The sequence below is a fragment of the Molothrus aeneus genome, chromosome 17, assembly GCF_037042795.1.
Source record: "Molothrus aeneus isolate 106 chromosome 17, BPBGC_Maene_1.0, whole genome shotgun sequence".
NCBI classification, from domain to species: domain Eukaryota; kingdom Metazoa; phylum Chordata; class Aves; order Passeriformes; family Icteridae; genus Molothrus; species Molothrus aeneus.
Window position 1 is genome coordinate 10,060,447 of NC_089662.1, and position 12,512 is coordinate 10,072,958.

Below are 12,512 nucleotides of genomic sequence, written 5' to 3' on the forward strand. Positions count from 1 at the left end.
GATTATCACATCAGCCAAGGCCACAACATTGTGGCACAGCTGACAACTTCCCCCAGCTTGGCCAAGGTGAAAACTCCATCTGTGCCCATCAGGTCATGCAAGTGCTTGATCAGTTCTCTCAGGGGTGAGCAGAAACCAGATTTCAACTGAACAGACAAACCTCTGACAGGACATTTCTGTAGAAAAACAAGGGCTAATTTCATGCTGGGGTGATCTGTCCCCATCTACCTGATCTTGTTTTAGAGCAGGTTTTATCTCTTCTTTCAGCAGATAATTACCCTCACATACTATAATTTCCTGCTTCTCTTTCCTAAAAAAAAAAAAAAAAAAAAAAAAAAAGAACTTAGTTTGTCCTTTTCCTTTAAGCATATGGTTTCTGACACATATAAATCAATATACTTAATAGAAAATATGCTTCAGGAAGGGATTTATAGAAATAGAAGGACCCATCATGAAACATGGACAGAGCATCCCTAATAGAATTATATCATGTGAATCTATTTGGAAACAATTTGTCATCTTAGGACAAAGCTACAGCCAGGAAGGAATATTACATGAGAGCTTTCTCTTTGCACAACATATTGCTGCTAGCCTGGCTGAAAACCACAAACTAAGAAACCTTTTAGTTTATTTCAGTGCCAGATGCCTGATTTAAGGCAAGCTGGGCCTGATCCCAAAGCCTATCAGAGATGATAGGAAATCATCCTTTGAATTCAGCTGGCTCTGGCCCAGATTGACAAGCTGGTCTCTTCCAGGCACATTTGTACCACAGGCAGGGCACTGACCAGGGGCATTTATGTATTCCAAATGCTTTCCTTACAGTCTGGATGTGGAGTTTAGGCTGTGCTTACTAACAGTTGCTGGAAATCATAAATAAAGGCTCTTTGAGTGTTTGGCCTCAAACTTGTGGCAGTGGTGCTGTTTTGAGTCTGCCACTTCTGAATTCATGCGCTTGGAAGGGGCACATTATGAAATTTCATGTTACAAAATCACATTTTCACTATCATTTGGTCCCAGCCTGTGATGGGAACTTCAGAAAGGGCTTGTGAGGGAACAGAGAGGGAAAACCCCAAAACAATTTGGTTGTGTGTAGGCAGCAGGACTACTCAGAGATTCATGGAATGGTTTGGGTTGGAAGGGACCTCAAAATTCATCTGCCATGGGCAGGGACACCTTCCACTATGCCAGGTTACTCCAAGCCCCATCCAGCCTGGCCTTGGACACTTCCAGGGATGGGGAAGGAGGTACAGAATGGAGCTGAGTGATAAATAAACAATGAAAATAGACCCACAGACAAAACTGGGTGAACAGAGGAGGTGATCACTTCCCCAGGCTGGCTTTGCAGTAACAGATCCTTTCCTCATGTTTTTCTAATCCTTGCTGTTCTAAACCCTGATGTTAGGACATGCTCCCCTTCCAGCCACATCAACATTTATTTATGTGACTCTAATGTGGCAGGTTTTTAACTGGCTGGATGTTTTTGTCCACCTTCATTTAAGCTTCCCTCTGGCATCCCAGGATTCACTGATGCTGCCCTGAAAACTGGTGCATTTTGGAGACAGCTGGAATAGCAGGGGGAGGCTTTTGTGTGTGACTCTGTGTGTGTGTCTGGAGCCTGATGAAGAGAATGAACACAGCTGATAATAGATGCTCACAATTAAATCCAGGCCAGATAATAAAATCAGGTGAGGAATAGACCTTTGGCCCTAAGCTTTAATTCTTGTTGGCAAAGAAGGGAGAGTGTTAATGCAATTTCATGTACTGCTACCTTGATTCACTTCTCTTCCTCACCAACAAATACACTCAGGGGTTGTGCACAGATTCTGGCAGAAGCAACCATAAATACTTGTTCCCCTGTGTATAAATTCCAACATTGGAAGCCTGGCTTTACATCTGAGCTCTCTGAGAGTTGCTTTGGCTGTTGAATCTACATCCCAAGAAAATCCCAGCAGAGCTCAGAGAAGAAAGGAGTAGGCAAAATCCCATTAAATTATTTTTTCAATGACTGAGAGATTGAAGAGGACCAAATCTCAGCTTCACTGTGGATGAAAAACAAATCTGCATAGACTTCCTTGCCTTCAGTTTATGGGACAATATATTACTGTGACCGTGTTCACAGGGGTCTTAGGATGAGGGAAGAGACGAGGATCTGACTCCATGTTTCAGAAGGTTTCATTTATTATTTTATGATATATATTATATTAAAACTATACCAAAAGAACAGAAGAAAGGATTTCATCAGAAGGCTGGCTAAGAATAGAAAAAGAAAGAATGAATAACAAGGGCTTGTGGCTCGGACAGAGAGTCTGAGCCAGCTGGGCTGTGATTGGCCATTAATTAGAAACAACCACATGGGCCAATCCCAGATGCACCTGTTGCATTCCACAGCAGCAGATAACCACTGTTTACATTTTGTTCCTGAGGCCTCTCAGCTTCTCAGGAGGTAAAATCCTAAGGAAAGGATTTTTCATAAAACATGTCTGTGTCATATCACTCTTTCCAATGTCACCCTCATCCAGTGGTGATGGCTGCAGGTTGGGCTGTTTCAAGGCTATAAGAAAAGCCACTGGGATATGCTTTGCTAACCAGTATTTGCCTGTGATGGTAAAAATTAGTGTGTGATTGTCCTTGATTGCATAGCACACATCATCTCATCAGCCACCTTCCTGCTCCTCCCAACCCTCCTGAGTGATGCTCTTTGGATTGTGGCTCCTCTGATCCTTCTGCTGCCAACAGTTCCTGCATCACTTTGTGGATGTGCTGTGTTTATGTTAATGCTCATATTTGTGTCTGCTTCTGCTTCTGCCAAGGTATCTTCCTGTTTAGTGAAAAACAGCACTAAAAAAACAAGTAGTGAGAATATTATCATTCCAACACAGGAATAGGAATTTCTGCTAATCCAAAGCAGGATACAGTGTCCAAACAGTTGAATTAACACAGCTCTGCTGCATATGGTATTGAGTTGCAAATGAACCAGAACATATTCTCTGTCCAAAGGTGGGCAGATGTACGACTTTGATACAAGGCTGTGGACATTGGCTCCTCCAGACTTTGAAATGCTGCCAAGGAGGTAGAATGGCACAGACCAGAGCTGGGCTGCAGCCCTGCTTCACACACTGCAGTCAGGGGGAATTTCAGCTATTTGGGGTTTACAGGGTGGAGAAGAAAGAGTCTGTGCCTGTGACTGCCAATAGAAATGCATATTGTAGGACAGAAGGGCTTTTTCTATCCTGTACAAATTGCCTCAGTTCCACTTTCCTAAGTAAACAACCAGCTACAGAGTCAGCTACAGTGCTAAATGAAAACACAAGTTGAAAGAGAGCAGTGTAGATTAATTTAATAGGAAGAAAGGAAATATATGTGTAGCAGACCTGAAAAGGAGACAGAGAGCTAATTAAATGTAGTACAATAATTTCACACAACGTCCTTCACATGCAGCATCATAAAATGTTTGCCAGATCAGTGCACTGAGAATCAGCTGTGAGTCTGCAATCTTCCTAAAATCAGAAACTTTTTACATCTCTTGTGCTCCACCTTATTGTCAGGCTGGTGCAGAGAGCTGTTAGGAGGGAAAATCATCATAGCTCATCAGTCCTTCCTGAGCTCAAGGTGAAATTCCACCATATCAACCAAAGAATGGGAAAGTGGGAAAAGCACAGAGACCAAAACTCTGGGTTGGGCAACAAATCAGAAAGAACAATCTGCCATGTGCCTTTGCAAGAATCTGTGGGGGTTTTTTTGAGTAATCCTTCCCATAATCTCACAAAATTCATTCCTGTGCCTCTACATGTGGGGCATGTTCCAGTATGAATGCGTGGAAGTGCTGTATGTTCCTTTTGGAGCTTTTTGGTGCTGGAGGTTGTAGGAGTGATATCCATGTTCCCTTTTCCAGATGTGATCCTTCCACTGTCTCATTTTGGCTGTGCTCAGCCAGGGACTACACCTGAGGGATGGCTGTCGGCACCTTAATTAATTCTTGATTCCAAGTGACAGCAACACACTCCCTGTATCAGTTTTCAGTAGTGTTACTTAGCATGTGCAGGAAATTGAGGGCTAGTGAAAATAGCATCAATTTCATTATTGTTGGAGAAAATATATTACAAGTGGAGCAAACTGAAAGGCACTGGAGAATGATGGGGCTGAAAGGAAGAAATGAAATATGTGAGCATTCCTTTAGGATACTGATATTTCTATACTGGTGGTTTTATGCAAAAAGTAGAATTCTGAGCAATTTCCCTTCCTGCTCTGGCTGTAATCTTCACTAAACTTCCTGATTTTCTGCTAGCAAATGTGCAGCCAGTTTTTTCTGTGCTTGCAGCCTGAATCACAGCCACTGCTGGGAGCCCCTGTGCAGCCAAGAGCCCGACAGCACATGGGACAACAAACCTTGAACACATGTGGGTCCTGTTCCTCTGCTCTCAACACTGCCAGGGTGCAACCTGCTGCACCTCCTGTCCTTCTAACACATGGTGGTGATGCCCATGTGAAAGAGAGAGACCTAGGCAGAAGTCTTCCCTTTGGATTTGGAGAACTTTCAACCATCAATTCCTTTGAGTCTCACAAATGAAAGCAAGGTTTTTCTTGCCCATGGAAGAAGATTCCCTTGTTGGATGTCCCCAGCACTTAACTGCCTGTCTCTAGGAATAAATTAGAATAACAAGGTAGGGCAAACCATTTTATTAATTCCCTGGAGGTGCACTCCAGTGTGTTTCTGCTCCCAGTTAATCTCTTCTGTGCTGCCCACGAGGGGACCAAGTGAGTCATGAGATGCTTTGGACGTCAGCTCCAACCTCCTGGGTGTTCCTCTTTGTGTGGGATGGAATGAGGGCAGGCAGAGCTCCCCTGCCCACATCACAGCCTGGCTCAGGCAGGTGTCCCTTTGCTCATCAGAGAGCTGGAGGTTGCTGCATTCTATGGTTTTCACAATGGAAAAAAAGCACAGTTATTATAAGGCGCTGTTATCTCCTGTCACATTCAATAAAATCAGCCTGGCTCTTGGAAGCCCTGTGAGGAAGGTGTTGGGATGAAAATTCATGAGTGCAGGGTAAGAGACATTGGCCAATCAGCCCTTCTGTCAGTCATCACCCCACAGATTCTTTTTTTAGGGCAGGAATGGATAAGCTGGGGTTATGGGGCCTCGCTGTGTGATTTGCCAGGCAGTCCCAAATGCCCCCCTGTAAGGACTGGTGATGAAGGCAGGTTGTGTTAATGATGAAGGCAGGTTGTGGTAATGATGAAGGCAGGTTGTGTTAATGATGAAGGCAGGTTGTGTTTGTTAATGATGAAGGCAGGTTGTGTTAATGATGAAGGCAGGTTGTGTTAATGATGAAGGCAGGTTGTGTTTGTTAATGATGAAGGCAGGTTGTGTTAATGATGAAGGCAGGTTGTGTTTGTGATGAAGACAGGTTGTGTTTGTGATGAAGGCAGGTTGTGGTAATGATGAAGGCAGGTTGTGTTTGTGATGAAGGCAGGTTGTGTTTGTGATGAAGGCAGGTTGTGGTAATGATCTTTGCACTGCTCTCAGCTGGGTTATGCAGCTGTGCAGCTCTGGCTGATGGTGGGTGCTGGCTTAGCTCAGCAGGCCACAGTGGCTCTTTGAAGAGAGGTGGCACTCAAGAAAGGGGAAATGTTTTAAAAGGCTCCAAAGCATGAGCTCTGTAATGGATCACAGGGGTGGGCAGCATCCTGAGAGGTGAACAAACACTGCAGAGAAAAAAGCTTGTGACAGGAGGATTGGAGGGAGAGAAAGAGACTCCTCTGCTTGAGCTGAGGCTGCAGCACTGAGGGGAGATCTCTGCTGTCAGCCAGGGACTGCTTGCTGTGGTTGCTCTTAGTAGGATCTCCACAGCTCATTTAATACTTTAAATTTAATACTCTAATTTAAGAAAGAGCAGCTCACAGTGTTGTTGCTGCTGTCACAAAATGCTGTTGTCCTACCTGTCCTATAATGAGGAGAAATCCAAACAGTGACTTGATTTCTCGTGACATTAAAGCCCATCATGATAATTACTGAAAAACCCAAACCCTTTGCACTGCTGTGGCCACTTGACCACGTTTGCTGAGCTTACCCAGATGCTCCTTATGAAGTTTCACCCTGTTTGTGAGGAGAATCCCTGGGAAAGGGGTGGATGGTTGTTGGGTTTCCTGGCTTGGAAATGCAGCACAACCAGGGAGCCTGTGGAGATGTTTCCCAAACCTGCAGAGCTGAGGAGGAGCTGATGCTCTTGGTGTCTGATCTGTTCTGGGAACATTAAACCCAGACTGCTTCTGTCTGAGCCTGCGGGGTTCAGACCTCCTGGGGCTTTTCTGAAGTGACAAAAAGCAAGTTGATTTTCTGGAAAAGCTTTTCTCAGGAAAAGCTTTACCCTACAAAGTGTTGGCAGCTCTCCACACTTACTTTCTTCAGGGTACAGGGGGAAACTTGCTTGGTAGCTGGCAGAGCAAAGCTCATGAGGGAATTTTAAAATATTGAAGTGCCTGTAATTCATAGATGCTGCAGCAGTCATCTAGTGCACGTTTATTTTGCATGGGAATTTTGCAAATGTAGCTGAATGATAACATTCTTTTGCCATCTTGCTTCTTCTCTTATGAGTTGTTCAGCATCTCTGATGCAGATTCCCAGGAATATATGTGTTTAAAATCAAACTTGACCCTAGAAGGGGAAGAGCCAATTTTCTGCTCTTGTGTCAAGCCCGAGTGATGATGATGAATTGGCAGGACCTGCCTTACAGATCCTTTCATTTAGATCCTTTTGAGTGTGTAATAGAAAATGGAATGGTGAAGGTAGGCTAATCCTTATCCTTGCCTTTCCAAGCATCAAACTGAAATAGCTGATACCTTCCTGAGACACTTTGTCAGTATCTCATGGGAAAATGGGAGCAAAAGGCTGAAATCAACATTCCTGCAGCATTGCTCCAAACAGGGTGGTTCATGTGTGAGCCCACAGAAAAGGGCAAATGAGGGATGTGACCACATCACCCCTTCTGTGTCAAAGCCCTCAGCCCAGCCCCTGTTTCAGCAGGAGGGCAGTGCCCCCAGCAGTTACTGCAGAGGAGTGGGCAAAACTGAGGAACTTCTCCAAAGATGCCAGGCACTTGTGAGTAGGATTTTTTTTTTTAATTGGTTTCCACCTGTCAGACTTGTCAGTGGTGAAACTGGATGTTTTCACAGAGGAAAAAAAATCCTTCCCCCTCATCCACCTCCACACGTCCTGCCTCCCCATGGCCCATCCCCAGCTCCAAAGTGACAGCTGAGCAGGTTTATTCCTGTCAGCAGAGGAGGAGGCTGTGAGAAGAGGCATCCCACAGCTCTGCTTCCTAGCTGGTATTTTGTGTCTGATCTCTGTTTGGGAATCATTTCCTTTGGGTGCTGCTGAGACTCTGCATTCCCCAGCCTTGAGGCTGATGTTGTCCCTGAGATGTGCAGGTGCTTCAGCAGCAGCCTGGCATCTCTGCACAGCTTTGGGATGATCTGTCCCTCCTCAGGAGGTCCCAGGTGCCACCACATTGGCCCCTGTACCAGCTCCCACAGGGGGCTGTGCTTGGGCACAGAGGGACCTGGCAGTGTGGGAGTGTTTGGAAACCCAAACTGGGACTGCTCAAAGAGGAGGGTCCCTGCACAATCCCAGCCTCCTCCTATGGCAAGGAGCCACTGGGAAGTAGGATGAGGCTTTTGGCACAGAGTGACAGGGAAAGCTGGGGGAGAAAGGAAGCAGTTCTCTTGTGCTGACAGCAGGAGACAGAGGCAGAGCAGTGAGCAGCCCAGCCACAGCCAGGTTGTCTCCTGTGCTCCAAATCCCACTCTGCAGGTGACTTCCCTGTGACATCCCTTCCCTCACTGGAGCTAAAATACAGCAAAGACTTGGGTGGTGAAACCAAAGTGTGAGAGGACCATGGCTATGAGTTATGGGGGGAAAAAGGACAGGAGCTCCCCTGGTACACAGTTGCCACCTGAGAGATTTCCACTTCTGTCACTGACATATATTTTATGAAAATCCTTTCACTAGGTTTTTCTCCTGAGAAGCCTCAGAAAAGAAATGCAAACAGTAACTATCTGATGGCTGTGGAATGTGGCCTGGAGGTGGTTTACCAGCAGGGGCATCTTTGGTTGGTCTCATGTAAATTGTTTTTAATGAATGGCCAATCACAGCCTGCTGTGTCGGACTCACTGAGCCTGTCACAAGATTTTATTATTCATTCCTTTCTAGCTTTCTTATGTCTCCTTTCTCTTTCTTAAGTATAGTTTTAATATATCATTTTCTTATAATATAATATCATATCATAATAAATCAGCCTTCTGAAACATGGAGTCAAGATTCTCATCTCTTCCCTCGTCCTGGGGACCCTCAAACACCACCACACACTTCCACCAAATTCACAGAATTCCCTGAGCCTTTGAGACAGAATGGATCAGTTCAGCTTTGTGCCATCAGACAGCTGAGATGCCAGCATTGTTGGTGTCCTCAGGTCAAGCCTGTCACGTTGAATTAACAGCTCATAAGGCACAAGAAGTGCTGCCTCCCCCCTGTGAATCAGAACTGAGACATCACCTGCACAAGTAATTGTATTAGTTTTGAATCAACAATGAGCACAAAGGATAAACAATTATCTACTTAAGTTCTTCATCCTTTTTGGTAACATTATTGGGCAGAGTAATTGAATTACTGCTGTCTTCCCATTTGTCATGGGGTTTATGAGACACCCTTTCCTCCTGTCCCCCTGCCTGTGCCATTGTGTGCATGAGCCCACAGCCCAGAGTGCCCCTGGCTCTGCAGGGAGGGGTGGGAGCCTTGCTCAGAGCTGTCCTGGTCTCCACCTGCTCCTGGGGATGTCAGCTGCAAGCTCCTGGTGTGGCTTAGAAGGAAACATGATCCCCAGCCAAGGGGATGGGAGCAGAGAGGAGAAATGCGGGAGGAAGGAAATGTTCATTTCCTGATGCCCTCCTGGAGCGCTGCAGGGCTGATACCCAGAACTAGAACTGGGCTTTTCAAAGGGATGCTGTAAAATGAGCTGGTCTCTTCTTCCTGGAGAGCTTTCCTTCAGGTGAGATCCAGGTGTGGCCACACAATTCCCATGGTGGGGCTGCAGTGTCTCATAGCCCACATCTGGCTGTGCAATCCCAGCCTTGCCTGACTTGGATTTGATTTCTCTGTACCTATAGAAATGTTGTGCATCAGAACTCAACATGCGTAATTTATGTATAATATGATATAAATAATGTGTATCATTTACATATATTTATATAACACCTATATAAGAATTATATTTATTTATATAATATTTACATTCATTTATGTAATATTTATTTATACTATATTATATTTATTTATAATATATTTATATATATTACATATCATATACATTTTATATATATATATATATTTTTTTTTTTCCACCACAGCTCATGATTTATTTGAAATGAAATCCACTTTTCTGCATCAAGGTTTTTCTGGTACCTCTGGTTATGATGAGGTCTCAGCATTTGACTTTTGAAACATTAGACTTTCCAGCAGCACAGAACAGTTTAAAGGAAAATAAGGACTCTCAGCTATGAATATTTATGGCTAGAGTTGAATTGTATTTCAGACTGCAAGTCATTATTGCTGGGAGAACAGGAGACAGAAGGCAATATTCAATTTATTAAAATATTTTCTCTTTTGTGCCTTGATCAGTGAGCACATTTATTTGAAAGTTGTGCCCGTTTAAATCTCAGTACTAAAATCTTATTAAATCTACAGTCTTACTAAATAAAACAGAGCAAGGAACAAGGCTAGCCACAGCACCAATAAGCCAGAAATATTTCTGCTCATAAACACTAAAAATGTAGAGCTGACCCAAGCTATTTTATAGAGCAGATACTTTGATATGAACAGAAACACAAATTATTCTCAATTTCAACATTCATGAGGTAGAACCACAGCTGCTCAAGTGAAACTTGTACTTGTTAATCCTAAATAAAAGGAGGTGGTAGGAAAGATGTGAATATTTGCACCGGAGATGGAATCAATCAAACCCAACACGCCCTCATTCTGAGGGTCCATGACTGAACATTTCTTCCAAATTTAATATTTGGAGCGTAGGGATGACCTTGAAAACATCTGTGATTGAAAATACAAATGTGGGAAGGTGGGCACTGGTAAAGATGCAGATTAAATGCTCTGGAGCTGTGTTTGGCAGCAGGAAATCCTGAAACCCTTCCCAGAACTGGGAGTTTGTCCCTCTCCCATGTATCCCACTTGTCTCTTTCTCCAGGTGAGTGTCCCATTGCTCAGCCTCTGCAGCTCTGATCCCTCACCTCTGCTGAGCCACCAGGGGTTTTTGCAGCTTTCCCATTGCTGGGCAGCTACAAGGGAGACTCTAAGGACAGGAGATTTCCTCAGGTGCTCTGAGGAGCTACCACCAAACTGAACTGAAGCAAATTTCATCTGAGCAGAAGGGAAAATGTCCTCAGTTGCACTTACGAATAATTGCTCTACAAGAGAGTTGAGAACAGCTAAAAAATACAGAACTCTGGCCAAAAAGAGCCAGGGATTGTGGGAACAGGCATTTGCTGGGAGATGTGAGCAAAGTTAACTCCTTGCTCTCCGCTTTACTCTGATGCTTGGTGAGGGGGTGATTTACTGGGCAGGCTGGCAGGGTTGTACCCGTGCCTTTGCTTCATCCCACTGCAGTGGGTGATCCTCTGCCCAGCCCTGTTTCCCCTCCTTTTTGTCACAATCCTATTCTGCATTTCTCTGTGCACAGTTAAAAACCTTCCTGAGAAACGTGATTTGTGTATCACAAGAAAAGGCTCAATTTCAAATAAACACGCCTTACCCTCAGTTTTAAAAATTTTCATTCCAACAAAGCACCTTTCCCATGACGTCCTCTGATTCATTATTTCATTTTGGTCCTACAGCTCCTAATTCTGCAGTGCTCTGGTGCCAACCTCTAAGGAAGTCTGTTGGTTTCATCAAAGTCGTGCTGTGACTCATGGTCCCTTCTTACAGAAAACAGGCTTTTCCTCCTGATGAAGACAACCAATCTTCAAACCCTGTGGTGCCTTCTGGAGAGATGGATATGAAACACAGGCAGATCCTGAGCCCTGGAGCTGATCTCCCAGGAAAATGAACAGCACCAGGGGATGAATTGCTGTAAACAAGTGGAAGTGAGACTTTGGCTGAAGAGAAAAGCTTTTAACTGATCTTTTAAAATGCAAAAATCAGAAAGGAGCAGAATGTATTTTTTTTTCCTTTTCCATTTTCCAGTGTTTTTTTTATTTTTTGTTGTTGCACATTGATGTTACTGACACAACTGTATTCTCCCTGGAAAAATCTGTGAATCCTTTGGATGATGTGATGTACAGAGAGCAAATAGAATTGTCATTGTGCACTGATGGTGCTCACACTTTCTGAAGACATTTGTAATCCTTTGTACCTTTTATCCTACACCCTAAGCTGATATGGCACAATCTCCCTCAAAGCTGAGCTTTGAAAAGTCAGAGTTTTTGGGCTGGGGGGAAACCAAAGTGAGATACCCACGCTGCAGAAACCATTTCTGCCTTCATCTCCTTGTAGAGAGGTTCATTAATTTTGCATTTTCTGATGAGTGGAGCAGAAATAGCCCTCCCCAGTTTTTATTTTAATGTTCATCTCTGCATAGCTTTGGCTTTCCTGCTCACCACAAGTGTAAGGCTGCCACTCACACACTGACTCTTCGTTAAGCTCAGTGATGAAATGTTCTCCCAGAAGAATCTTCCCCAGGGATCAGATGAGAACAACGTGGCTGATCTCCCAGAGATCATATCACCCTAGGGCAAGGGGAGGGGAATTTTTACCAGTCAGCCATTCTAAGACAAAGACATTGCTCTCCAAGGCTCTTCATGGTGATGTTCTTCACAGCCAGGTTGGACAGGGCTTGGAGCAACCTGATTTAGTGGAATGAGTCCCTGTCCATGGCAGGAGATTGGAATGAGATGATTTTTAAGATCCCTTCCAGCCCAAACCATTCTGTGATTTAATCGTGAGGAGCTGATTGAGCATGAGCTAGTGTATCCTTGGAGTGAGACTGGCAGCAGGGCAGAATGTATTTTTCCCTGTCTCCAAAATTCCATGAAAACTTTTTAAGATACAAAGTGAAATCTGCAAGTGAATGCCAGTGAGCTCCAAATTATAAACAACATATTAAAAGCACTGAGCCATGCTGTGATAAAAGCTGTCCCCCCTCACCCCTGTAATATATACAAAAAGCGAGAAATATTGTCCTTTATTCAATAAAAATCAGTACCAAACTCTTTATTTCTTCCAGACACAATCTATGAACTCTTTTATGATGTCTCAATATATGATTTCTCTTTTAATCTGGTCAGCACCTCTGGCATTTAAGGCTGGAGCTGTGAACAGAATGAAGAGCATAATTTTCCCCTGCTAAATGAAATGTTTCAAAAAAACCCGAAAACCTCAGAAAAGAGAAACAAACAGAGCTAGGTTGGGTCACAAACTAGGTTTCTTTGCAGATGCAAACAGGTTTATACCA